Here is a 27021-nt window from a genome sequence, read left to right as displayed (position 1 = left end):
CTCCAGAAAAAAAAATTACATGAGCTTTTATCATTATTTTCTTCTCTAGATAAATGTCTGGCGTTGAATAGTTTTCTTGATTTGCCATCGTTATGAAGTGGTAAAATAAGGTAAGTGTTTGCTTAATGGTTGTTATTGCCTCAATTTACAAAGAACCGATTCTGAGCCACTCTGCTTTGTCGCATGAAAAACGTCTAGTTATAAAGGTTTGTGTTTAGAAAACTTATAATACAGTAATTTATCCTGCTTTGTTATGAATAAATGGTTGTGAATTGAGCTTTAGCCTTGCTCAGTTTGTATGCCCTCCTGTTTGCAGGATATTTGAGGCAGCTTTAGCTAATGGATGCTTATTCCAAAGCAGTTGTGTTCCATGCTTGTATTTTATTTCTACCCATAGGAAGCCAAATCTAGATTTCTATTCATTTTGCTGTACTTCTGCATTACTATCATTTTATTAACGATCACAATTTACAAAGGAGAGTGCCACTAGTTTTAGAACATGTTCAAAATTACATTGGATATTCTTAGATAGTGTAGTAGGAACAGCGGGGCCACCTCTATATTGGGGGTGCACAGCCACAAATGGATCTCCTGCAGGAGGATCTACTTGAGGACTTCCTAAAAGACCAGGGACTGCTGGCTTAAACAATGCCAGCTAATTTGGAGCTACGGTTTAGAAGATATGCTTTCTTGGGACCAATGTGGCACAGGTGTAGAGTATTAAAGGAGCTTGCAACAGTGTTCAGATAAGCTTGCCGCAGTGTTTCTTACCTTCTCCTGGAGTCTGTGTCCTTGACTCTGCACCACCTCACCTCAATGGCATGTAAGATCAAGTACAGAAGTAGTCGAAGGCACAGGCAACAAGATAGCATATCTTTAAATGTTGATGAATGAGCACATTCATAAGTTAATAAATTCTGAGGTCAGCACCTGTGCCAGGGATGACAATAACTTATTCAAGAGGTCATCTCCTGTAGCCAGTCAGGACTTCAAGTAAAGAGGGGGCACCAAACCACCCACAAATTTTTCAACTCAAATTTTTCCTGCCTACAAGATGTACAGGGATAAAGATGGAGCAGAGATTGAGGGAATGGCCAACCAATGACTGCCCCAACTTGAGACACATCTCATGGGAGAGAGGCAACCCCTTACACTAAGAATGATACTCTGCTATACTTACAGACTGGAACCTAGTATATCTGTCTTCCGAGAGACTTCATCCAGTAGCTGATGGGAAAAGATGCAGAGATCACAGTGAATCACTACTCAGAGCTCAGGAAGAGTGAGGACAAGGAATGAGTGAATCAGATTGGAAAAGGACACCACAAGAAGACCACTACAGAGTAAACTAACCTGGGCTCATGGGGATCAAGAGACTGAACCACCAACCACACTATGCATGTTCTATCCTAGGCCACTTACACATATGTAGAAGATGTGCAGCTTTTTCTTCCTGTGGTTCCCATAATAATTGGAGTCGTGGTTGTCTCTGACTCTGTTGTGGACCTTGGGATACATTTTCTCTAGCTGGGCTGCCATGTCTGGCCTCACTGGGGAAGGATGACCTTAGTCCTGCCTGCTGTGATTTGATGTATCAGGGTGAGTAGGTACTCATAAGGGGCCTCCTCCACTTCATTAAGGAGAAGGGAAGGGGGAAATGAGAGGTGGTATAGGGTGGAACTTGGAGGAGATGAGGGAGGTGGACTGCAATCAGGCTGTAAAGTGTAAAATAAGGCAATGGAGAAAAAGTAATTTGGTGGCAACTGATAAGAGACAACATGTGACTAGTCATTTTTCTAAATTTTTGTTCCTTAATTGCATCTCCTCTAATTATTTTCCACATTTTGCTTTGCCCACCTCCAACACAATCTTCCATCTCTTCAATTCAGGAGGTGATGTGAAGGCAGGAAGAAATGAACCTTAAAGATATTGATTTGAGCCTTTACTGAATCTTTCATTAGCCACAATTCACTAAACAAATTGGGCACTTCAATACACAACTTAATTAAATAAATAAAAGTTTCTTCAGCTGGCTTATAGTGTCTCTGCTTTCTTAGTATTTATGATTCATTAGATTATCTCATTTCTCTAACATGCATTTTAATTCACAGGGATCTTTCCAGGATTTACAAATGCCAACTCTCTATTAAGGATGCAGTCTTAGAGATAATTTAACAGGGGAGATAATTCAAATTTATCATGAGAGGAATGCTCTATATGAGAAACAGAAAAAAAATGTATAAATTATTGTGTAACAGAAACTCTATCAGTCACTTCTGGTTTCAGACAAATGTTGGTGGAGTCATTGCTTTGTTTCAATATGACATCCTTTTGATCATTCTTATATTCACATTGCCTAGACATCAGTGACAGGATGTTGATGCTTGCTCTGTATATACAGTTAATATCTTCAGAACAGACAGAGATTCATTTATAGAAATACGAATTCCAGTTATTTTGGCTCCTGACTAGACAAATAAAAATAATATATATAGATTGAACAGTGCTCAAGTGTACAGACGGGAGACATACAAGACTGGCACTTTCCTTGGACTACACTACACCTTGACAGTTTTGACGGGAAAATTCCTGCCCAAATTCTGCTTTATCATAATCTTCTCCAAATTAAAAGATTTCATCCAGCTAGTAGGAATAAGGCTCATGTGGTTAATGAAATAAAAAAAAATTCACATGTTAGGGAAAGTTGAACTTTTAAGATTTATGAGAAGTCTTTCCCCAAGATTATGTTTATGATAAATCACTACCAGGAGAAGAGTAAACACAGCAACCCCCATGGGAAGAGATAAGACAGAAGCTGCCTAGAGTATGCCTTCAGATATGGAGAAATCCTACAGTGACAGTGGTTCTGGTCTGCTGTGTGTTTCCAGTCTTCTGAGAGTAAACGTTTATATGTATTCTGTCTTCCCAAGATAGGTCTCACAGAACATCTTACATATGAATCCTATTTATTTTTGTTTGTTTTAAATTTTTAATTTAAATTCTAGTGTAATGAAGTTGACTTAAGATAACTCTACTAAACATGAGAACTAATGACTTCTATCTGAATGTCAATAAATTAAGAGAATTTCCTGAAAAGAAGCAGCAAGTTATCTGTAGGTCAGAAGAAGGTTTCCTAGTCCTTCCATGTAAAATACAGCATATTTCTTAGCATACAACTATTACCAATATATAAATGGCACCATATGATCTTATCTGGGATAGGTTTCCATATCTTTAAAGTCTTTCAGAAGCCATTCTCAGGAAAAGAAAGAAAGGGAGAGGGAGGAAAGGAAAGAGAGAGAAAGACACAGAGAGAGAGAGAGAGAGAGAGAGAGAGAGAGAGAGAGAGAGAGAGAGAAGAAGAAGAAGAAGAAGAAGAAGAAGAAGAAGAAGAAGAAGAAGAAGAAGAAGAAGAAGAAGAAGAAGAGAAAGAGGAAAGAATGATATTGTGAAGTTTCTGAAGAATGTACATCTCACACAAAAAGGAAATGAATGAAAAAGAAAAAGATTCAAAGTCTACGAGTGTGAAGGTGGCAATGTATCTAGCAGAGGTCGTGTGTGTGTGTGTGTGTGTGTGTGTGTGTGTTTATGTGTGCTTGTGCATGGATGTGTGCATATATGTGAGCTTGTATGTGACAAATAGATAAAGCATCCCAGATCATGTAGGACTTTTTGTCAGAGTGATAAATGGACTTCCCACTGATTCTCAAAATAATTTTATTTTTTAACACTTGTGTGTGTGTGTGTTTGAGAATATGTGAGTTACTGATTAAACTAGAAGACAATGTTGGATCTCATGGGGCTGGAATTAGAGGCTTTTATAAGTAGTCCAACTAGGCTTGTGAGTACCCAACTTGGGCTTCTGGAAGAGCATCAAGCATTCTTTGTAGATAGTTCAGGTACTTAGCTGATTCATGCTAAGTACATGCATAAGATATTTTCCAGTGGAGTACCCTGACTGTCGCTTGCAAGTAATTATAAGACAGTTAAATACATTTTGTTGTTAATTTTAAGATTACATTTTAATTGCAACAAATCTCTTTTTTTCTTTCCTTCCTCCAAGCTCTACCCCATAAAGTCCTCCCTGATCCTTCAAGTCCATGGGGTCTGGAACAGAAGCAACTTCTTCCCCCCTTCTCATTTGGGTATTTGTAAATCAACTGGAACTGTGTGGATGAACTATAATGGTTAGGGTCAAGATGACTATTTGGAGTTGATAAAATGTAAGCTACACAGCTTGATGCACAACTTAATACGCCTGGGTTTGCATAAGATACCACTGGAGAAGTTAGGAGAAACAGTTTCTATTTTTAAATAGGTTTTTAACTTTATAAATAATTTTCTTTGTTTACATTTTAAATGTTATCCTCATTTTTGGTCCCCTTCCACTAACCCCCCTCACCATATTCCCCCTCACCTTTACCGATAAGAAGGTGCTCCCCTATCCATCCACCTACTCCCCATTCACCCTTCTAGCATGCCTCTTTTCTGGGGCATCAAGCCTCCACAGGTCCAAGCTCCTACCCTCTCACTGAAACCAGATAAATCAGTTCTCTGCTATTCATGAAGTAGGACCCATGTATCAGCCCATGGTCCTTTGTTTGGTGGTTTAGACCCTGGGATTTCTGAGGTGTCTGGTTAGTTGTTACTGTTGTTCTTCCTATGGGGTTGAAGAAACAACCTTCAGTAAATATACATGGCCCCTAGTAGAGGTATGAAGCCACTCACCCATGGCAAAATTTTTCACCCAGAATTGTCCCTGTCTAAAGAAAATGCAGGAACAAAAATATAACAGTGGCTGAAAGAAAGGCCATTCAGACACTGTGCCACCTAGGAATCCATCCCATCAGCAGACACCAAACCCCAACACTATTCCTGATGTCAAGAAATGCTTGCAGACAGGAGCCTGGTATAGCTGTCCCCTGAGAAGTCCTATCACCAACTGACCATTACAGATGCAGATACTCACAGCCAAACCAACCATTGGACTAAGCCTGAAGAACACGATGAAAAAGTTAGAGGAAGAGCTGAAGGAAATGAAAAGGATTCAAAGAGTTTGTTTTAACTATGTGTCCTTTGGAAAAACTTTACAGAAATTAACTATTTCAAACTCTGCTTTATTTTTGTAGAAAGATTGATTTTTTTCAGGTTTCGTTTTCCAAATTCATAAGCTGCAAGTTATCAATATTCAGTAGAATTAACTACTTATCTCTAAATCATAGTAATTTTGAACCTAATTCACTTGCATTGCTTCCCCTTTACATCTAATATTTCTTCAGTGTTGAAGGTACCAATACAATGTTGATTTTCATTTTATAATACAACTTCCAAGAATGATAAGTGAGTATTATCTAAGTAACAGTCAAGAATTTTTACTGAAGCAAATATCCATGTTGGTTTTATTTTGAAGTAATATCATAACTTATTAATATGATAATGAACATTTAATAATTTTGAATTTTATGAATTTGTATTTTCTTGACTGATATAATCATTTTTTGTCCCAAACTTAGATTATGAAATTAAACATGCAACAGAAAAGGTGGAAATGGTGCTGAGTTAAATGGGTAAAACAATAGAACATATGAGATCCTAAGGTAGGAGGGAAGTTAGTTTGTTTGGGGGAGTATATGAAAGGTTCCAGGGGAATGGAAAAGAAAAGGACATTAAGAGAAATCAGAGTAATTTGTCTTTGCAAATGCCAAAATGAAACCTAATACTATTTGTCAAATTGTGGTTCTCTTTGGAATGTCATGAAAGTTACCCTGGGCAAAGGTATTAGGTATTGACATAATTAATGTATAAAATTCAAAGGCAGGGAGTATGTATCAGTGAATAAAATGTTTGCCTAGCCATTTGAGGTCCTAAGTTCAAATCATGAATGCTCTCTTTAAGTCAGACAGAGTAACATATGCTCCTTTCCTCAGTGGAAAGTAGAGCAAAGAGAATTTATAGCATCTCCTACTCCAGCTCTGTTAGGAAATGGAGTCTAAGGAAAGAGACCTTGTCCTAAAGAAGGGGGGGGGGAGATGAGGACCAATGGGAATGTTCACTCTGCCTCCTAAGGCCTGCATCACAAGTGGGCCAACACTCACACATGGAAACATAAATATTATTTTTTATTTTAAAAAGCAACATGTTGCCTTCATGTCAATAAAATATGAAATTTATATCACAAAGAAAACAGCAAGAGGAAATAGCCTTTTCAGTGTTTTAATGGAAAACAATTAATTTCAAAAATTGCTTACTAGAAAACCGGCCTGACCAGGGGTATAAGTCCCTTCCTTACCGGGCCAGTACTGGTCACCTTGGGCCCAACGTCTGCAGACAACCCCACGGTCCCTAGAGGACTCTCTACACGATCTTAGGACACTGACCAGAGAGCTCCACACTCCTCAAAGGAGACGCCACTTCTAGGCACTGTAACATGCCTGGGATCATAGGACAACAGGAACAAAGGATAACAGGAGCTGGGTCACACCAGTATTTCAGGATCTCAGAGGAACTTAACTGACAAGAACTATGATACACCCAGAATCTCAGGTTCACAGGAGACCACAATCAAAGGATCACAGAGAAAGCTGGACTCTGAGGAGTCCTGAATCAACTGAGATTATATTAAGGACAGGCTTCAATCAGATATATTGAGGACAGCAAGAACATGAGATAATCAGATGGCAGGAGGCAAGCATAAGAACAGAAGCAACAGAAACCAAGGTTACTTTACATCATCAGAACCAAACTCTCCCATCATAAAAAGTCCTGGATACACCATCACACCAGAAAAGCAAGACATGGATCTACAGTCACTTCTCATGATGATGATGGAGGATTTTAAGAAGGAAATACAGGAAAACACAGGAAAAAAGCTGGAAGCATTTAAAGAGGAACCACAAAAATCCCTTGGAGAGTTACAGGAAAACACTACCAAACAGGTGATGGAATTGAACAAAACCATCCAGGATCTAAAAATGGAAGTAGAAAGAATAAAGAAGACCCAAAGGGAGACAACTCTGGAGATAGAAACCCTAGGGAAGAAATGAGGAACCATAGATACTAGCATCAGCAACAGAATACAAGAGATGGAAGAGAGAATCTCAGGTGCAGAAGATTCCATAGGGAACATGGACACAACAATGAAAGAAAATGCAAAATGCAAAAAGATCCTAACTCAAAACATCCAGGAAATCCAGGACACAATGAGAAGACCAAACCTAAGGATAATAGGAATAGATGAGAATGACGAATTTCAACTTAAAGGGCCAGAAAATATCTTCAACAAAATTATAGAAGAAAGCTTCCCATACCTAAAGAACGAGATGGCCATGACCATACAAAAAGCCTACTGAACTCCAAATAGACTGGACCAGAAAGGAAATTCCTCCCATCACAATAATCAGAATAACAAATGCACTAAATAAAGATGGATTATTAAAAGCAGCAAGGGATAAAAGTTAAGTAACATATAAAGACAGGCTTATTAGAATTACTCTAGACTTCTCAGCAGAGACTATGAAATCAAGAAGATCCTGGACAGATGGTATACAGACACTAAGAGAACACAAATGTCAGCCCATGCTACTATACCCAGCAAAAATCTCAATTAAAATAGATGGAGAAAACAAATTATTCCATGACAAAACCAAATTCACACAATATCTTTCCATGAATCCACCCCTTCACAGTATAATAACAGAAATACAGCAATACAAGGATGAAAACTATACCCTATAAAAAGCAATAAAGTAATCCTTCAACAAACCTAAAAGAAGACAGCCACAAGAACAGAATCCCAAATCTAACAACAAAAATAACAGGAAGCAACAATTACTTTTCCTTAATATCTCTTAATATTAATGGACTCAATTACCCAATAAAAAGACATAGACTAACAGACTGGCTACACAAACAGGACTCAACATTTTGCTGCTTACAGGAAACCTATCTCAGGGAAAAAGACAGACTCTACCTCAGAGTGAAAGGCTGGAAATCAATTTTCCAAGCAAATGGTGTGAAGAAACAAGCTGGAGTAGCCATTCTAATGTCGAATAAAATGAACTTTCAACACAAAGTTACAAAAAAGAGAAGGAGGGGCACTTTATACTCATCAAAGGTACAATCTTCCAAGAAGAACTCTCAATTCTGAATATCTATCCTCCAAATACAAGGGCAGCCACATTCATTACAGAAACTTTAGTAAAGCTCAAAGCACACATTGCACCTCACACAATAATAGTGGGAGACTTCAACGCCACACTCTCATCAATGGACAGATCCTGGAAACAGAAACTAAGCAGAGACACAGTGAAACTAACCGAAGTGATGAAACAAATGGATTTAACAGATATCTACAGAACATTTTACCCTAAAACAAAAGGATATAACTTCTTCTCAGAACCTCATGGTACCTTCTCCAAAATTGACCATATAATTGGTCACAAAAGAGGCCTCAACAGATACAAAAATATTAAAAATGTCCCATGCATCCTATCAGATCACCATGGAATAAAGATCATCTTCAATAACAGCATAAATAATACAAAGCCAACATTCACTGGAGAGATGGCTCAGCAGTCAGGATCACTGACTGCTATTCTGAAGGTCCCGAGTTCAAATCCCAGCAACCACATGGTAGCTCACAACCATGTGTACAGCAACAGTGTATTCATATACATAAAATAAATAAATAAATCTAAAAAAAAAAAAAAGCCAGGCATGGTGGCACACAACTTTAATCCCAGCAACCAGGAGGCAGAGGCAGGAGGATTTCTGAGTTTGAGGCCAGCCTTGTCTACAAAGTGAGTTCCAGGACAGCCAGGGCTATACAGAGAAGCCCTGTCTCGGAAAAAAAAAAAAAAAAAAAAACAGCAAAAAGCCAACATTCATGTGGAAACTGAACAACACTATCCAAAATGATACCTTGGTCAAGGAAGAAATAAAGAAAGAAATTAAAGACTTTTTAGAGTTTAATGAAAATGAAGACACAACATACCCAAATTTATGGGACACAATGAAAGCATTTCTAAGAGGAAAACTCATAGCTCTGAGTGCCTCCAAAAAGAAACTAAGGAGAGCATACACTAGCAGCTTGATAGCACACCTAAAAGCTCTAGAACAAAAGGAAGCAAATTCACCCAAGAGGAGTAAAGGGCAGGAAATAATCTAACTCCGGAGTGAAATCAACCAATTGGAAACAAAAAGAACTATTCAAAGAATCAACCAAACTAGGAGCTGGTTCTTTGAGAAAATCAACAAGATAGATAAACCTTTAGCCAGACTCACTAGAGGGCACAGGGAAAGCATCCTAATTAACAAAATCAGAAATGGAAAGGCAGACATAACAACAGATCCTGAGGAAATCCAAAACACCATCAGATCATTCTACAAAAGTCTATACTCAACAAAACTAGAAAACCTGGATGAAATGAAAAAATTTTAAACAGATGCCAGGTACCAAAGTTAAATCAGGATCAGATTAATGACCTGAACAGTCCCATTTCCCTAAAGAAATAGATGCAGTCATTATTAGACTCCCAACCAAAAAAAGCCCAGGACCAGATGGGTTTAGTGCAGAGTTCTATCAGAACTTCAAAGAAGACCTAGTTCCAGTTCTTCACAAACTAATCCACAAAATAGAAACAGAAGGAACTCTACCCAATGCATTCTATGAAGACACAATTACTCTGGTACCTAAACCACATAAAAACCCCAAAACGATAGAGTACTTCAAACCAATTTCATATATATATATATATATATATATATATATATTGATATATATATATATATATATATTGATATATATATATTACATTGATATATATATATATATATATATCAATGTAAAAATACTCAATAAAATTCTCGCTAACTGAATCCAAGAACACAACAAAAAAATCATAGATCATGACCAATTAGGCTTCATTCCAGGGATACAGGGATGGTTTAATATATGGAATCCATCAACATAATCCATTATATAAACAAACTCAAAGACAAAAACCACATGATCATTTCATTAGATGCTGAGAAAGCATTTGACAAAATCCAATACCCATTCAAGATAAAAGTTTTGGAAAGATCAGGAATTCAAGGTCCATATCTAAACATAATAAAAGCAATCTACTGCAAACCAGTACCCAACATCAAAGTAAATGGAGAGAAACTCGAAGGAATCCCACTAAAATCAGGGACTAGACAAGGCGGCCCATTTTCTCTCTACCTATGCAATATAGTACTTGAAGTTCTAGCCAGAGTAATTCAACAACAAAAGGAGGTCAATGGATACAAATTGGAAAGGAAGAAGTCAAAATATCACTATTTGCAGATGATATGATAGTATATATAAGTGACCCTATAAATTCCACAAGATAACTCCTAAACCTGATAAACAACTTCAGTTCAGCAGCTGGATATAATATTAACTCAAACAAATCAATGGTCTTTCTCTACACAAAGGATAAACAGGCTGAGAAAAGATTAGGGAAACAACACCCTTCACAATAGTCACAAGTAATATAAAATACCTTGAGGTGACTCTAACTAAGGAAGTGAAAGATTTGTCTGATAAGATCTTCAAGTCTCTGAAGAATGAAATCAAAGAAGATCTCAGAAGATGGAACGATCTCCCATGCTCATGGATTGGCAGAATCAATAGAGTAAAAATGGCTATCTTGCCAAAAGGCAATCTACAGATTCAATGCAATCCATATCAAAATTCCAACTCAATTCAACGAATTAGAAAGGGCAATTTGCAAATCATCTACCATAACAAAAAGCCTAGGATAGCAAAAACTCTTCTCAATGATAAAAAAACTTCTGGTGGAATCACTATTCCTGACTTAAAGCTGTACTACAGAGCAATTGTGATAAAAACTTCAGGTCCTGGTATAGCAATAGACAGGTAGACCAACGGAATAGAATTGAAGACCCAGAAAAGAACCCACACACCTATCTATGGTCACTTGATTTTGACAAGAGAGCTAAAACCATCCAGTGGAAAAAAAAAACAGCATTTTCAACAAATGGTGCTGGCAAAAATGGCAGTTATCATGTAGAAGAATTAAAATTAATTCATTCTTATTTCTTTGTACTAAGGTCAAGTATAAGTGGATCAAGGAACTCCACATAAAACCAGAGACACTGAAACTTATAGAGGAGTAAGTGGGGAAAAGCCCCGAAGATAAGGGAACAGGGGAAAAAATCCCTGAATAGAACAGCAATGGCTTGTGCTGTAAGATCGAGAATTGACAAATGGAACCTCATAAAATTGCAAAGCTTCTGTAACCAAAAGACACCATCAATAAGACAAATGGCCACCAACAGATTGGGAAAGGATCTTTACCAAACCTAAATCAGATAGGGGACTAATATCCAATATATATAAAGAACTCAAGAAGGTGGACTCCAGAAAATCAAATAACCCCATTAAAATATGTGGCACAGAGCTAAACAAAGAATTCTCACCTAAGGAATACTGAATGGCTGAGAAGCACCTGAAAAAACTTTCAGCATCCTTAATCATCAGGGATATGCAAAGCAAAGCAACCCTGAGATTCTACCTCACACCAGTCAGAATGGCTAAGATCAAAAACTCAGGTGACAGCAGATGCTGGCAATATGTGGAGAAAGAGGAACACTCCTCCATTGTTGGAGAGATTGCTATCTTGTACAACCACTCTGGCAATTAGTCTGGCAGTTCCTCAGAAAATTGGACATAGTACTACCGAAGGATCCCACAGTACGTCTCCTGGGCATCTATTCAGAAGATGTTCCAACTGGCAATAAGAATTCATGCTCCACTATGTTCATAGCAACCTCATTTATAATACCCAAAAGCTGGAAAAAAAACCAGATGTCCCTCAACAGAGGACTGGATACAGAAAATGTGTTACATTTACACAATGTAGTACTACTCAGTTATTAAAAAGAATGAATTTATGAAATTCCCAGGCAAATGCATGAATCTGGACGGTATCATCCTGAGTGAAGTAACCCAATCACAAAAAAATTCACATGATATTTACTCACTGATAAGTGGATATAAGTCCAGAAACTTAGAATACCCAAGATACAATTTGCAAAACACATGAAACTCAAATAGAACGAAGACCAAAGTATGGACATTTTGCTCCTTCTTAGAATTGGGAACAAAACATTCATGGAAGGAGTTACAGAGAAAAAGTTTGGAGCTGAGACAAAAGGATGGACCATACAGATACTGCAGCACCCTGGGATCCATTCTATAATCAGCCACCAAACACAGACACTATTGCATATGCCAGCAAGGTTTTGCTGAAAGGACCCTGATATAGCTGTTTCTTGTAAGGCTATGCCAGTGCCTGGCAAACATAGAAGTGGATGCTCACAGTCAGCTATTGAATGGAACACAGGGCCCCCAGTGGAGAAGCTAGAGAAAGTACTCAAGGAGATAAAGGGGTCTGCAACCCTAAAGGTGGAACAATATGAACTAACCAGTAACCCCAGAGCTAGTGTCTCTAGCCACATATTTAGCAGAAGATGACCTAGTCAGCCATCATTGGGAAGACTGGCCCCTTGGTCTTGCAAACTTTATATGCTCCAGTACAGGGGAACACCAGGGCCAAGAAGTGGGACTGGGTGGGTGTTGGGGGGAAGGGTATGGAGACTTTCTGGATAGCATTTGAAATGTAAATGAAGAAAATACTCAATTAAAAAATTGAAAAAAAAGAAGATGAAAAGAAAAATATTGCTTACTTATAGACTTTATTTCTAATAATAATGCATGCACTGTATTTATCTGACAATTTATTACATGATTTTCAAAGACAGCTTCATGAATCAATCCACAAAATTCAAAGTTTACTTCAGTTAGAAAGTAAACTGAGACTTAAGGGAGAACAACATATGGAAAAGAAAAATGAGATAAAATCAAAACCACAAGGTCTGAACTTCATGAATAAAATTAAAATATTGTGATTATAATAAAATTAGGGTCTTAAGGCCATGAGAGAAAACTCATTGATATGGCACTCTTTTGGCTTCCTGAAGATCAAGAAAACATTTTAAATCACTTAGCTGGAAAGAGTGAGTATGACAGAAAATAAAAATTCATATTTGGGGGACTAGAAACAATATAAATGTGATTAAAATAAATTTGGGAAGTATTAGCTCAGTAATGACATTTTAGAGAGTAAACGTATTTGCAACTTGAAGCTTTGCAAATTGTGTTTATTTTCAAAATTGCTTTGAACAAAGCATTCCCAGACCTATGTCACTGAGAATGACAATTGTCTACTGAGGCTCTTCCTACTGCTTACAAAGGAGTTTGTAGTCAGTTGTAGAAGTTAAGGTCTGTCTCCACAAGCTTACATTGACACCAAACATCAGGGAGGGAAATATTTAAAAGGGACTCTGTTGAGTATTTCTCTGAAGAAATACTCTCAAGGACTGTGAGGCTTAATTTAGTGTATTAATGAGATTGATGAGTCACTTGGAACAAAGCTATTCTGAACCTAATCTCATCTTTCTTTGATGATTCAGAACACATTTTGGGAGCTTCATTACTAACACAAATTATCATTATACTACTGACTCAAAATGCTGGATGATAGAAATATTCAAAACATCATGGAACAGGGGCAATTTAGTTCATAAATAGGTAATTTTGTTATCATGCATGGTGGTATACAGTCTCAAAATAATCATATGAGGTAATTTTTTTATCACCCAATTTTAAAAGTAAGAAAATGATTAAATTTATGGCCAAAGTAATATGAGGAATTAAAAGACCAGAAGTGAAATCCAAGGAAATCAGTGGAAGTGATTTCAGTGGCATCCACTCATTACCAAGCTGCACTCACCAGAGAGACTGCCTTTCAGAATCACTAATTTGAATAGACAAGTTTTTTGCTTTTATAGTAAGATAGCAATTTCTCTTAATATTGGTTTCAGTTGTCATAAGACAGATTTGCCAATATAACTGAATGCAATATAGAGATTTAACCATGAAATCTAATTAAGAAATCAATGAAGAGTCTGACAACCATTAATTATTGAGGAATGACTGGGATTATTTGTAGGTATATAAAGAATATAAAACATGTATTTTGAAATGATCATGTGCAAATCAGGACATTTTTGGTGGTTCAAATAATTTTATTCAGTTCAATTTTAAAAAAAATGATCGTAACCAGGATTAGCTCAAAGGGTTTTTGTCGTCAACAGAATTCAGGCCTCAGAGTTTTCTTTTGGTATCTGAATATTAACCTAGAATATAGGAATTCTCAGCTTTCATCCTCAGTGCCATCTGTTTTATTTTGTGATTTTGAGGATTGAATGGCACCTGAGACCTCAGATATACTAGGTAATTATTCTGCTACAGAATTATACCTATAGCCTAGTCTACAATGTAATTAACAAACATAAGCCAATGCTATATAGCCATGAATAACACAATCTGCAAGGAGTAGCTAGGAACTCTTGTAGGTCAGGACTCCACTTGCTCTCCCCAGCTTTCTGTGCACATTAAACCTACCTAACTTGACCCTGACACTGAAATGTTACTGCCTGGCCTCTGCTTTTCTCAAATGCTATCATTCACTTTGTCACTAATGAGCACAGTTTCACTGCAAATCATGCTCAGCTTAACTAAGAATGCAGTGTGCAACCGCTAGTAACCTTGTCCATAGCAGCACACCCTCAAAAGCACATACTTTATTATTATAGCGAAGGAAGTCTCCAGGGAAAAAATAATCAGCAATTATCTAATCTGGTAAAGAAAAATGTATTCTATAATGTTCAAATATCCAAACCTCTAACTGCTTTCTCAGTACTGTGTCAATGATAATTTGCAATGTACATGAATATCCTGTAAAAATTATATCTCCACAATTAAACATTCCATTCCCTGCATCTTTGCCAGGAAGTTAAATCTGGAGGTTTTCCATACAATTCACTCTTCCCAGCCCTAATGTTCACTTGCATCCCTTCTGTTCTAGCCTACTCACTTCCATGCCATCATTTCTTCTGGTAAATGTTTAGCAATGCTCTGAAATGCCTTTGGTGGAGAAACCACTCTTCTCTCTTTGTTCATACCAAGTTCTTATCTGATGGACTGTACTGGAAGCAAGGAGAAGAGATAAGAGGTAAAGTAAGGAGGGGAAAAGCATAAACTTTTAAGATGTGTACACTGAGACATAACTATTTCTGAGCTCTAGACTTCTAAAGGCTTTTTATTAAAGTTAAAAAGAACATAAGATAAGAGTTTGGTTATGTTACTATCCTAAGAATGCAAGTAAATTAAGCAAATATAACAAATCCAATAAAAATCCCTATCCTTGATCATAGACGCATGCTATTTTCCCAATAGGGTACTGATTTTTCTGATTAGTGTCAAACAGTGAGCAGTTTTCGGTATTGTTTGTGTTACAATACTAAAGGTATTCTTCACACAATTGTCTAAGTTCTAGCTTTCTAACAAGGTTTTATTTGATAGCTATAAATACAAAAAAGTCTCCTTCCCCTATTCAAAGCTTCCATGAGAAAACCCAAAATCTAGCTACTTTCATTATCATTCTAAAAGCCATTGTTTTACATAAGTCCTAGTGAAACTGTTCCATGTAATATTCTCCATGTAGCTATGTCCAGTTACAACTGGTAATAAACTGAAGCACACACATGCATGGGAAACATTTAGATGTCGGGATGATTCAAGTATTGACGGAAGTGACGGGAGGACAGGCGCGCAATCTAGATAGAAACAACCAAAAAGCACAAGGTATTTAACCTCATGAGCATGATGAGGCTCGTTTGTAACTGAACACTTGGAAAGAAGAGGGAAGAGGATCATAATGTTTACCTAGGCAAGTCAGGGCACTATTTTTACTCTTTCAGGAAGACTAAACTAATACGAAACATTTTCTATAACGTCTGATAGTCATGAACTGGTGTTATACACACTCTGAGGTTTAGAGGCTATTGAATTTATAAATTTTTACAGGAGGAGATCATTTAGAAGATGTAATTCCAGGAAGAATGAGCTATAGAACAGGCAACATGTATTATTTCCAGAATTTGTTCAACAACTCGACCGTCAGGTGTAAACAGAGGGATCCTTACACTAAGTCAGACCAATGGAAAATTATTGAATTAGTACAACTTGGAATATGGAACCCTGAAGGTAAAAGGAAGTTGTAAGATTTTCCTTTGTAGTTTAGGCCACATTAATGTCTAAAGCTGGTTGATTCTGTGGAGAAAATGTGTCTATTTCCTCTACGAAATATTAGATTTTTAGTTCCATGTATTTATTCAAATGACTTTACATGTATATTTAGAAATGAAATAATCACACTTTATTCATGTTCTAATTATTTAAATTTAAGCATAAATACCATCCTTCCTCATTAAATATACATCATAGGTCTCAGATAAGCAATGGAAAGTAAGCATATGTGTCAGGAGCCATCTACCGATGGCTAAAAGTATACAAATGTTATACTGATGATGGCACATCTTACTGCATGGCCTCTGATGGATAATTATAACTGTAAAACTTTCAGAAATCTCATATCAGGATTGATTCTTACAGCTGATTTGTCTTTCCTATCATTATTCAATTAGTCTAATAATACCTAGGCATTAGCCCACATTATTGCACAGTTTTTCTGTAGATCAACCAACATGAGTTCTTTTGTAGCAACGCTATGTAGACAAATAGATAATTCTTAATTCCTAATAGTGATTCTATAAAATTCCTAAATTTATGCTAGCAATTATTGAGCCTTTTATAGAGAAGGCTGCAATTAAGACTCTGCAAGTCTTCATACATCATGGTTTATTTGCACAAAGATGAAAACAGGCAGAACACAGATTTATGATTAAGGAAAATACTCCTTTCAGCTGTAAAACCATTATTTGATATCTAAAGGTTATAAAATGGAATGAAATGTTTATTGTAAGTTCAAGGAGAGAAAAAATATTGACTGAATTTATCTATATGAAATTTCAATACTAATTAGACACTTGGCAGATGATTTGCCACTTAACTTACAGATAACAATTATAGTTTTTAACTTTTAATGAACCTGTAGACCTAATGGCAGATAATGGGTGTTTTGTTAGTCTGAATGCAACCACATGTAAACATCTTTGTTGTTACTTCTTTTTTTTAATATGTTATTTTATTTATTTGCATTTCAAATGTTGTCCCTTCCAGGTCTCCTCTCCACAAACCCCCATCTCATCTCCTCTCCCCTACCTCTATGAGGGTGCTCCTCCATCCACTCACCCTCTCCCTCCTCACTGTTCTAGCATCCCCCTACTCTGGGGGATCAAACCTACACAGGACCAAGTGCCTCCCTTCCCACTGATGTCAGATAAGGCCATCCTCTGCTACCTCTGTATCTGGAGCCATGGAGGCTTCTTTGTATACTCTTTGGTTGGTGGTTTATTCCCTGGGATCTCGGGTGGTCTGATTAGTTGATATTGTTGTTCTTCCCATGGGGTTGCAATACATTTCAGCTCCTTCAGTCCTTCCCCTAGCTCTTCCACTGGGGTCCTTGTGCTCAGTCCAATAGTTATCTGTGAGTAGCTGCATCTGCATTAGTCAGGTGGTGTTAGAATCTCTCAGGGGACAGCTATACCAGGCTCCTGTCAGCAAGGGCTTCTTGGTATCAGCAATAGTGTCTAGGTTTGGTGCTTGCAGATGGGATGAATCCTTGGATGGCATGGTTTCTGGTTGGCCTTTCCTTCACTTTCTGCTCCATTTTTGTCCCTTTGTTTCTTTTAGATAGGAACAATTCTAGGTTAAAATTTTTGAAATGGGTAACCCCATCCCTCAACTGGAGCCATGCTTGTCCACTGGAGGTGCTCTCTACAGGTTGTATCCCCCCCCCCACCTTGTTGGTGAAAGAGGAAAATTACTGAAGACCTGAACTCTTCAACTCAGAGTCCTACCCCTCCCATCTGGAGATTGTTCCCGGAACACTCCTGAACTCTTCACCCCAGAATACATTCCTGAACTCTTCACCCCAGAGTCCGACCCCCTCCCAACTGAAGACTGTTCCAGGAACATTTTTTAGATAAAGGCTTCCTGGAACAACCCCAAGAACATTTTTGAGATAAGGGCCTCCTGGTACAACCCCAGAATGTTCCAATAGATCGGGTACATTGCCAAAATATAGGACACGACCCCTTGGTTACGAAAAGCCCCTTGGAAAGCCCCTTGGAAAAACCCTTGGCAAAACCCCTTAGTGACGCAAACTTGTACTTTCCCTGCCCTGCTTCCTCCCCTGGCTTTTTCCTATATAAGCCTGTGAAAAATTTGGGTCGGGGTCGATTCTCCTCTACACCATACTTGGTGTATGAGTTTCGGCCCCAGAGCTCTGGTTCATGTGCTTGCTTGTTGTTGCTTTATTAAATCTTCCTTCCTATATTCTGAGTTCGGTCTCAGCGTCTTCTTGGGTTCGCGGCTGTCCCGAGACTTGAGTGAGGGTCTCCATTCGGGGGTCTTTCATTGGGTATTTCAGTTAATGTCATTTCTGTTGGGTCCTGGGAACCTTTGGCTTCCCTGGCACTTCAGACTTTCTAGTGGCTACCTCCAGGTCCCCACCTCCTCACTGCTATATACTTCCATTCATTTTCCTGGCCCTCTATGTTATTTAGTCAATTTATGACTTGAATTTATGTTTAAATTTATCATCAACTTTTGAAAATAAGATGCTTAGAATACTTTATGATCATGTATCTTGCAAAAGTGTAAGTACAGAGAACAATGACAATAAGACTTGGGTTTTTTCTTTCTTTCTTTTTTAAAAAAATTCAAATTTTAAATTATTTTATTTATTTACATTCCAATTGTTGATCCCCCTCAGCCCCTCTCCCACAGTTCCTCATCCCATTCCTCATCCTCCTTGCCTCCAAGGTGGTACTCAAGCAGTACCAGGCCTCCCCCTTCCCTGGGGCCTCTAGCCTCTCAAGGATTAACTTCATCTTCTGAGGCCAAACCATGCAGACCTCTGCTACATATGTCCCAGTGGCCTTGGACCAGCCCATGTATGCTCCGGGTTGCTGGCTTAGACTCTGTGAGCTCCCTGGGGTCTGAGTTACTTGCCTATGGGGTTGCTTGCCCTTTCAGCTCCTTCAGTCGTTCTCCTGATTCCACCATAGGGGTTCCTGACTTCAGTCCAGTGGTTGGTGTATCTGCTTCTGTCTCAGTCAGCTGCTGGTAAAGTATCTTAGAGGACAGTCATGTGAGGCTATCTTCTATAAGTACATCATAGCATCAGAAGGTGTCAGGCCTTGCTGTTCCCCATGAGATGGATCACAAGTTGAGCCAGTCATTGGACCTCCTTTTCTTCAATCTCTTTTTCATTTTGTCACTGCAGCTCTTTTAAACAGCAACAATACTGGGTCAGGAATTTTGACTATAGTTTAGTAACCCTTCTCTCTACTTGAGGCCCTGTCTATTTACTGGAGGTAGACTCCTCAAGTTACCTTCCCCAATGTTGGACATTTTCCCTAATGTCACCCCCAATGATTCCTGAGAGTATCTCACCTCCAAGCTCTCTGGTACTTTCTAGAGGTTCCCCCCAATCCCAAGTTTCCAAGGCTGCCTATTTCCATTCATTCTCCTGGCCTTCTGGGCTTCTCTCCTGTCCCCTCCCCCACATATTTGATCCTGTTCCCTTTTTCCGTCCCCCTCCCCTCTCCCAGCCACATCCCTCCCTTTATCTCCTATGATTGTTTCCTTCTAAGTGGTATTGAAGCCTTCTCACTTGAGCATTTCTAATTGTTATATGCTCTGTAGGTTATATGCGAGGTATTCTGTACTTTTTGGCTAATATCCACTTATCAGTGAATACATACCATGCATATCTTTTTGGATCTGACTTTCCTCACTCAGGATGATATTTTCAAGTTCTACCCATTTGCCTGCAAAATTCATGATGTTCTCGTTTTTATAGCTAAATAGTATTCCATTGTGTAAATGAACCACATTTTCTGTATCTGTTCTTCAGTTGAGAGACATCTCAAAAGCCTGTGTAATTTAAATCAGTGGGTGAAGACCAGGTTCTCCTAAAATACTTTCTTTTTTGTTTATTCCCAAATAAATTATTTTTCAAAAATTCTTTCTGAACTTCACACCTCTCTTTATGAATTCCCTTGTTTAATATTTGTGTGTAATTATTAAATATTTTATTTGGCACATTAAACTAATGAGGTATGGAACACTGTCTTGTAATTCCTCACGTTAAAAGGCCGAGTGCGTTTTCTAGCCAGTTGTCCTTATACATAAGTGAATATTAATAAGGACACAAAGAAGATTTCAAGGAAAGCTTATTAGAATTAGAAAATAGATCCTAAAGAACAAAGCAAACAAACTCTATGAGGGAGCTGCAGGGTGATAGAAAGTAGGATTGTCTGAATTAGACTTCAGGAAATAGGCCAGCTCACCAATAAGACTCTGTGAGCAACTGCTACAATGTGTGTGTGTGTGTGTGTGTATGCTTTTTATACTTGCAAATCTTGAAACAGAGTTAATCTTCATATTTCTTTCTCATGTTCTCAGGCATGCGCCATTTATTTTCAAATAAAACAAGATGTTTCTCTTCAGTGCAAGAGTTTTATTATTAAAGGATGCCCTTGACATTGTCCTAAGTTAGCAAGCAACCTGTTACCTGAGAGGATGTCACTTATCCTATGGCACGTGCTAGAAGATGCTGGCATATTGATATTCATATGTCTCAAATGATGCCTGGGAGACAAATGGGCTGAAAAAAACTATTTTGTTTTGTCCTTTTTTCCTGATTGGTGTCATCTCTAATTATAAAAGATTGTGAAAGCAATTCTAAAATAGTAATGTGTGTGTGTGTGTGTGTGTGTGTGTGTGTGTGTGTGTACATGGAGGTTGGCTTGTATGTTTGAGCATCTGCATCTCTTGTCTCTTTCTCTGTCTCTCTGTCTCTCTCTCTCTGCATTGATGAAACTTTATTGCATTCATTGATTGAATTTATACTACACATATACTCTAGTCAGTGAATAAGTCCAGTCGTCCAGTTCTTTTTTTTTCTGTTTTATTTATGGTTTATTTCTATCTTTTTATGTTTTATTTTATTAGATATTTTCTTTATTTACATTTCAAATGATATCCTCTCTCCTGGACTCCCTCAGAAAATCCTCTCCCCTTATCCTCCCCCCTCCCCCTGCTTACCAACACACCCACATTTATTTCCTGGCCCTGGCATTCCCCTACACTGGGGCATAGAGCCTTCACATGACCAAGGGCCTCTCCTCCCACTGATGACAGACTAGGCCATCCTTTGCTACATATGCAGCTGAAGCCATGAGTCCCACCATGTGTACTCTTTGGTTGGTGGTTTAGTCCCTGGGAGCTCTGGGGGTACTGGTTAGTTCACACTGTTGTTCCTCCTATGGGCCTGCAACCCCTTCAGCTCTTTGGGTCCTGTCTCTATCTCCTTCATTTTATATTATTCTATTGGTTTAAGATGTGTGTTAATTTTCTAATGAGAAAATCAATGGAAGGTTGTGAATTTGGGTGTGTGAAGAAGTGAGAAGGATTGGAGAGAAATAGGGTGAGGCTAAACTGTAAGAGTGTTGTATGAAAATATCTGTCTAACAAAAATTAAAATATTGTGCACCACAAAGAAAAACAGCAACAACAAAAGCTGTCCTTAGGTTATGCAGTGTGCAGCTTTGTCCATCACTGAGAGTGACACCATCAGGTTTTCCTCTCTGGTTATTATTTTGTACATCAATCAGAATTTTTATAAACTTCCTGTTCTTTAAGAATTTTTATCAGAAAAGTAAGTAGCAATAAGTTTAGGGCCTGTTTCTTATTTATCAGAGTCTCCTTTTACTCTCTTTAGTTATCAATAAGCAGACTGTAATTCTGGTTTTAGTTCCATCGGGTAACATAAGCTTAATTCCCAAATAATCAAAAATCTTTAATGTTCTCATTTTAATGCATAAATTAAGTAAATATAATATGGGCTGGCTTTGCTCTAATAATATTGTAAAACACAAATATGGTTGGGGAAGAGATTATGAAATCCAACTGAAGAACTGGTTTCAGGAAAAATCATAGAATGAGAACCAGAAACACACGGACTTTGGTGGTCATTCGAAGAAGCAAAATTGAAATAATTGTGAGCTTGACCACTCTGTGGCCCTGAATCCTGATTATGAGTACATTTTCTTTTATCCCATCTGTGCCTGTGTTTAAATCCCAAACTCTTGTTAGTGCCCAGAAGATGAACGCAGGACCCAGAGGCCCTTATGTCTGTCACACTTCCCATCATATCACGATGACTAATCGCCCTCTCTTGCTGTCACACTTCCCATTGTACCATATTGACTAATTTGCCTTCCCCTGCTGTAAACATGACCAAGCCTCACAGACTCAAGCTCTGAAAACGACTCTTTTGCCTCACTATGCTGGTAACAAGATGCTTGCATGCTCTACTTTTGACTACTTCTGACCCTTTCAATCGGCCAATAGATCAATCAATGGTGAGAATCAAGCACCATTATTTCCATTGTTTTCCCACTGATTTGCAGGATGAGAATTTTCCCCCTTATTGTAACCAGGAACATGTTTGACATTTAGTCATCCAAACAACAGTAACCCCAACGCCTACTTAATATCTCTTAAAACAGACACCAGTTCCCCACATTTTCTTTTTATTTCTTGTTTTACTTAATCCAATAGCCAAGGCAACAATAGAATAAGGAGGTATTCTCATCCTCTTGGAGTGAAGCAAGACTCTACCACTCGATAGGATATCCTGTAGAACATCTCATCATTTTTCTAGCCTTATATCGCTTAGGCCACAAATAGGTTATGCGTTTTAAACACATTGTAATATGCAGGTGAAAATTGGGTTAACATATATGCTAGTTGCTTTCTATTATTACTATCAGCAATGTCGTCATTATCATCAGGATCATCAGGATCCCCACAGTTTCCCTTCCTCTTCTCCTCTCAGTCTGAGCCACCTCCTCCCCTCTGACTCCCTCCCCCCAATCCACTACTCCTCCATTTCTCATCAGAAAAGGACAGGTCTCCCATGATTATTAACCAAACATGGAATATCAAGTTACTATAAGACTAGGCACCTCCCCTTATATTAAAGCTGGATGAAGCAACTCAGTAGGAACGAAAGAGTTCTAAAATAAGGCAGAAGAGTTAGAGATAGCCCCTGATCACACTCCTCAAAGTCTGACAAGAAGACCAAACAACAAAAGTCTAACATATAAGCAGAGGGCCTACAGCAGTCCCATGGATGCTCCCCAGGAGTCAGTTCAGTCTCTGTGAGCTCCAATGAGATCAGTTTAATTGATTCTGATGGTTTTCTTATAACATTAACCCTTCTGGTTCCTTAGATCTTTCCTCCCTTCTTCAACAGGATTCCTTAAACTCCACCTACTGCTTGGCTGTGGGTCTCTGCATGTGTTCCTATGAGTTGCTGATGGAAGCCTCTGTGAAGACAGGTGGGCTCTTTCCTCTAAGTGATTATGTTTAGAAGATTGACATGCCCAGCTGCTACTATCAGCAGCAGGGTGATCAGAGAAAGAGGCCAACATTTCCCTTTGTCTCATCTTTTCTTCCAACTCTCTGCATTAAAAACATAAAGATTTTCAGAATGATGGGGAAGAATTTCACAAAAACATGCTTGAAGGTTTGGGTTGATATTTTAAAGTGCACCCCAGTGGTAATTACTATGTGAAGAAAGAATATGAACATATTATGGAAGGAGATAAGCCTTTACAACATACTTGTAATATGATGGATATGATGAATATGATGAGAACACAGATGAAGGAAAAGGTGCAAAGAGTTTTATTATATAAACAGATGCTTCTAATAAGTCTTAAAGACTTACCTTTCTGTTAGTATTTCAAGCAAATAATCTCCATATAAACAACATTTTTTTTTCTTTTTGAGACAGGGTTTCTCTGGATAACCCTGGCTGTCCTGGAACTCACAATGTAGACCAGGCTGGCCTCGAACTCACTCGGGAGGCTGAGGCAGGCAGATTTCTGAGTTCGAGGCCAGCCTGGTCTACATTGTGAGTTCCAGGACAGCCAGGGTTATCCAGAGAAACCCTGTCTCAAACAAAACAAAACAAAACAAAACAACAATTTAAATGATTGTCAAAATTAACATTGTTTCTATTTACTATCTCATTATACATTTTTTATTTCCTTTTTTCTTTGTTTTATTTAACGTAGTATAATTCTAGAAAAACACATAGGCAGTAGGTCATTATTTTTAGCAAAATGCAGCTATTTGCTAATGTTTGATTAATATTCAACAAAAGATTCAAAATAAGAAGTCCTGATGTGCATCTAATATTTAAGAATTGTTAGGCTTTTATAACATTCAAGCGGGAAGAAAATTAAGTGTTTTCTTTATGAAATATGACTAATTATCTAAAGTAGATCGATACAACTTTATATGCTTCTCAGGTTCTGCAGTGTGATAATTCTTAAGAATTGGAAAACACAAGATGCTGAAAATAAGAAAACTCTCTTTTCAGTATATCTCATAGTTAGATTACAAAATAATTTGTCCCTTTTTAGTATTTTTTAAAATGTAGCTAGAGATTCTAGAATTTAAATTAAGCACAGCTGTTCAAATGAACTCATGCATTGTTATTTACATCTGAAAGGAAAGTATTTATTACTGAGATATTTTGTTGCATTTGTCTGACTCTATCAATTAGGAACTGCATCCATATTTTCAAACACATTCTTCAGATTTTATTATACCTTTTATTCCAGGGAAGAGATTTTTTAAATATAAATCTTAAATTCTTCTTTTTGCTTAAGCCCAGCCTCAGCTTTCCACTGTTATTCTATCAATCACAAATCTCTTAATAAGTTCATTGCTATAACCCTTCCTCATTTATCATTACATGTGATAAATGAATGTGGTGCAAAAATGTAAGATAACTTCCTGTTTGCTTTCTACACTCTTTCCATTCTAAGCTAGGTAATTTGCTTAATTTTTTAAATGACATTCCACATATGAAAAGGAAAAGAGTGTGTGTCTACTTTGACATAGAGGAACTGCCCATCACCTCAAGTAAATGAACTCAGCTTTAACAGTCACCTAAATTCCCATATCTCATATTAGACTATTAGTTTAACATCTGGTTCAAGGTATTGACATTTACCAGGCTTTACTGACAAGTTCATTTATATCTCTGTTTTCTCAGGGTGAGATTTCTGTATCCACATCAGATGAAATGGGGCCTGCCTTCTGTGCTCAGCCAATCCGTACACTTTACTTCCTTCAATTTGCCTTTACTTTTACATAGCAGTAAAATGTATACTTTTTCTTTACGTTTTTAGTTGTCTTTATTTAATTTTTACAGGAGCAGACTTAGCAGAGGTTTTGTCTGCCTGATGACGTACCATATCTTCAGCAATATGTGCCTAACAAATAGTCTACAGTTAGATTATAGAGTGCCATGTGAGGAAGATAGCTCAATTGGAAAAAAAATATCACAATAGATAATTGGAATTGTCAGCTTTGTGAATTGTTTATTGGAGGTGTGAAAACAGAGATTACTAGACAAGTCAGTGCTGCATTTTGACAATGTGCCTTCTTTCCAGCAAAGAATGTTTTCCCACTTTAAACAATTCTAATATATATGATAGAAATTCACAAAAGTTCATGGGCACACAGTCATGGAGTAGTTCTTGTGTACTCTATACAGAATTAGATGATGTTGTGAAAGTTATTTCCTTACTGAATCAACTATTTTTTGAATGAGTTTTCCTTTAATTTTGTTTCAAATTTCTCAGGTGTAAAAATTACAGAAGTTGAAATTAAGACCCTTAGTTTTCTTCTACTTTGCATTATTGATTATCACTCCAAATGGGGAAAAAATGACTCTTCTGTCACCTGATGGAGACAAGTAAGAGAAAGTGGCAGAGTGAGTAGACCGGAGGATTTATAGAGAACATTCTATAAAGAAAAGCCACTCAAGGGAAGCCGTGGATTGCAATAACTTTCTTGACCTTCAATAAAAGAATTACATCACTGAAAGCCTGCCTGCTCAAGTTGAAATGTAAGCCTCCATTCTGGGATCTTTGACCTGTACACCCTGGGTGTTAGCATATAAATAAGATGAATAGGAAAAAAATCAGTGATGAATGAGGATACAATTTTCCTATAAATGAAAAGCCTAAATTGACTCAATGTTGCCTTTCTACAAAACCTGGCCACAATACTTTCTGGATGTGCCTCTGAGCAAACTGTACCTCAATTTTTCATCTTTAAATTATACATAAAGCATTCTTACCCTATGACATTATTGGACCAGGGGAAAGAACACACACACACACACACAAATATATATATATATATATATATATATATATATATATATATGACAAGCCACGAAGAAATATAGTACGTACTTTAATATCTTGGTTAAAAAATAAAATATCTTTAAATATTTTGTTTTTTAAATCAATTTACGTGTGACAAAGTTGCATTTCAAATAATATAGTGGCATAATATGATTGTCACATATATGTTGACACAAATGCTAATGAACATAGCATAAGAACTAACCTAACACAACATTCTGCAGTTAATTCAATAAGAAAAGTAAATTTGTTTTCAAAATATTTACCCATTTTGGGAAAAAATTCTCTACATTTCCATTTCCATAAATTTAAGTGTAAAAAAGTTAATTTCATTTTCAATTTATTTCATTTACCCCAATAAAAATTACAAAGGAACACATTGGCCCCAGTTGTTTAGCAAGCCATGTGAAAGCTTTTAAGTGATAAATCTACCTAAAGCCACATACAGTGAGGCATCCGTGTATTTAACTTAAATGCACTCTACTCTGCCCCATGCAAAATTTCACCTCTATAATTTATACACCATTTAAAAATGAGATTTCTATGTACTGCTCAAATCTGTCTCTCTTTTTTTTTTGGAGATTTTAAATTATTCACATTGTACTTCTCAAACCCCCAAATTATAATTTTTTTCTTAAA

This window comes from Mus caroli, unplaced genomic scaffold (genome assembly GCF_978045245.1).
Source record: "Mus caroli unplaced genomic scaffold, Mus_caroli_1 scaffold_12, whole genome shotgun sequence".
Taxonomy (NCBI): Eukaryota; Metazoa; Chordata; class Mammalia; order Rodentia; family Muridae; genus Mus; species Mus caroli.
Note: the sequence above shows the minus strand (reverse complement) of the source record.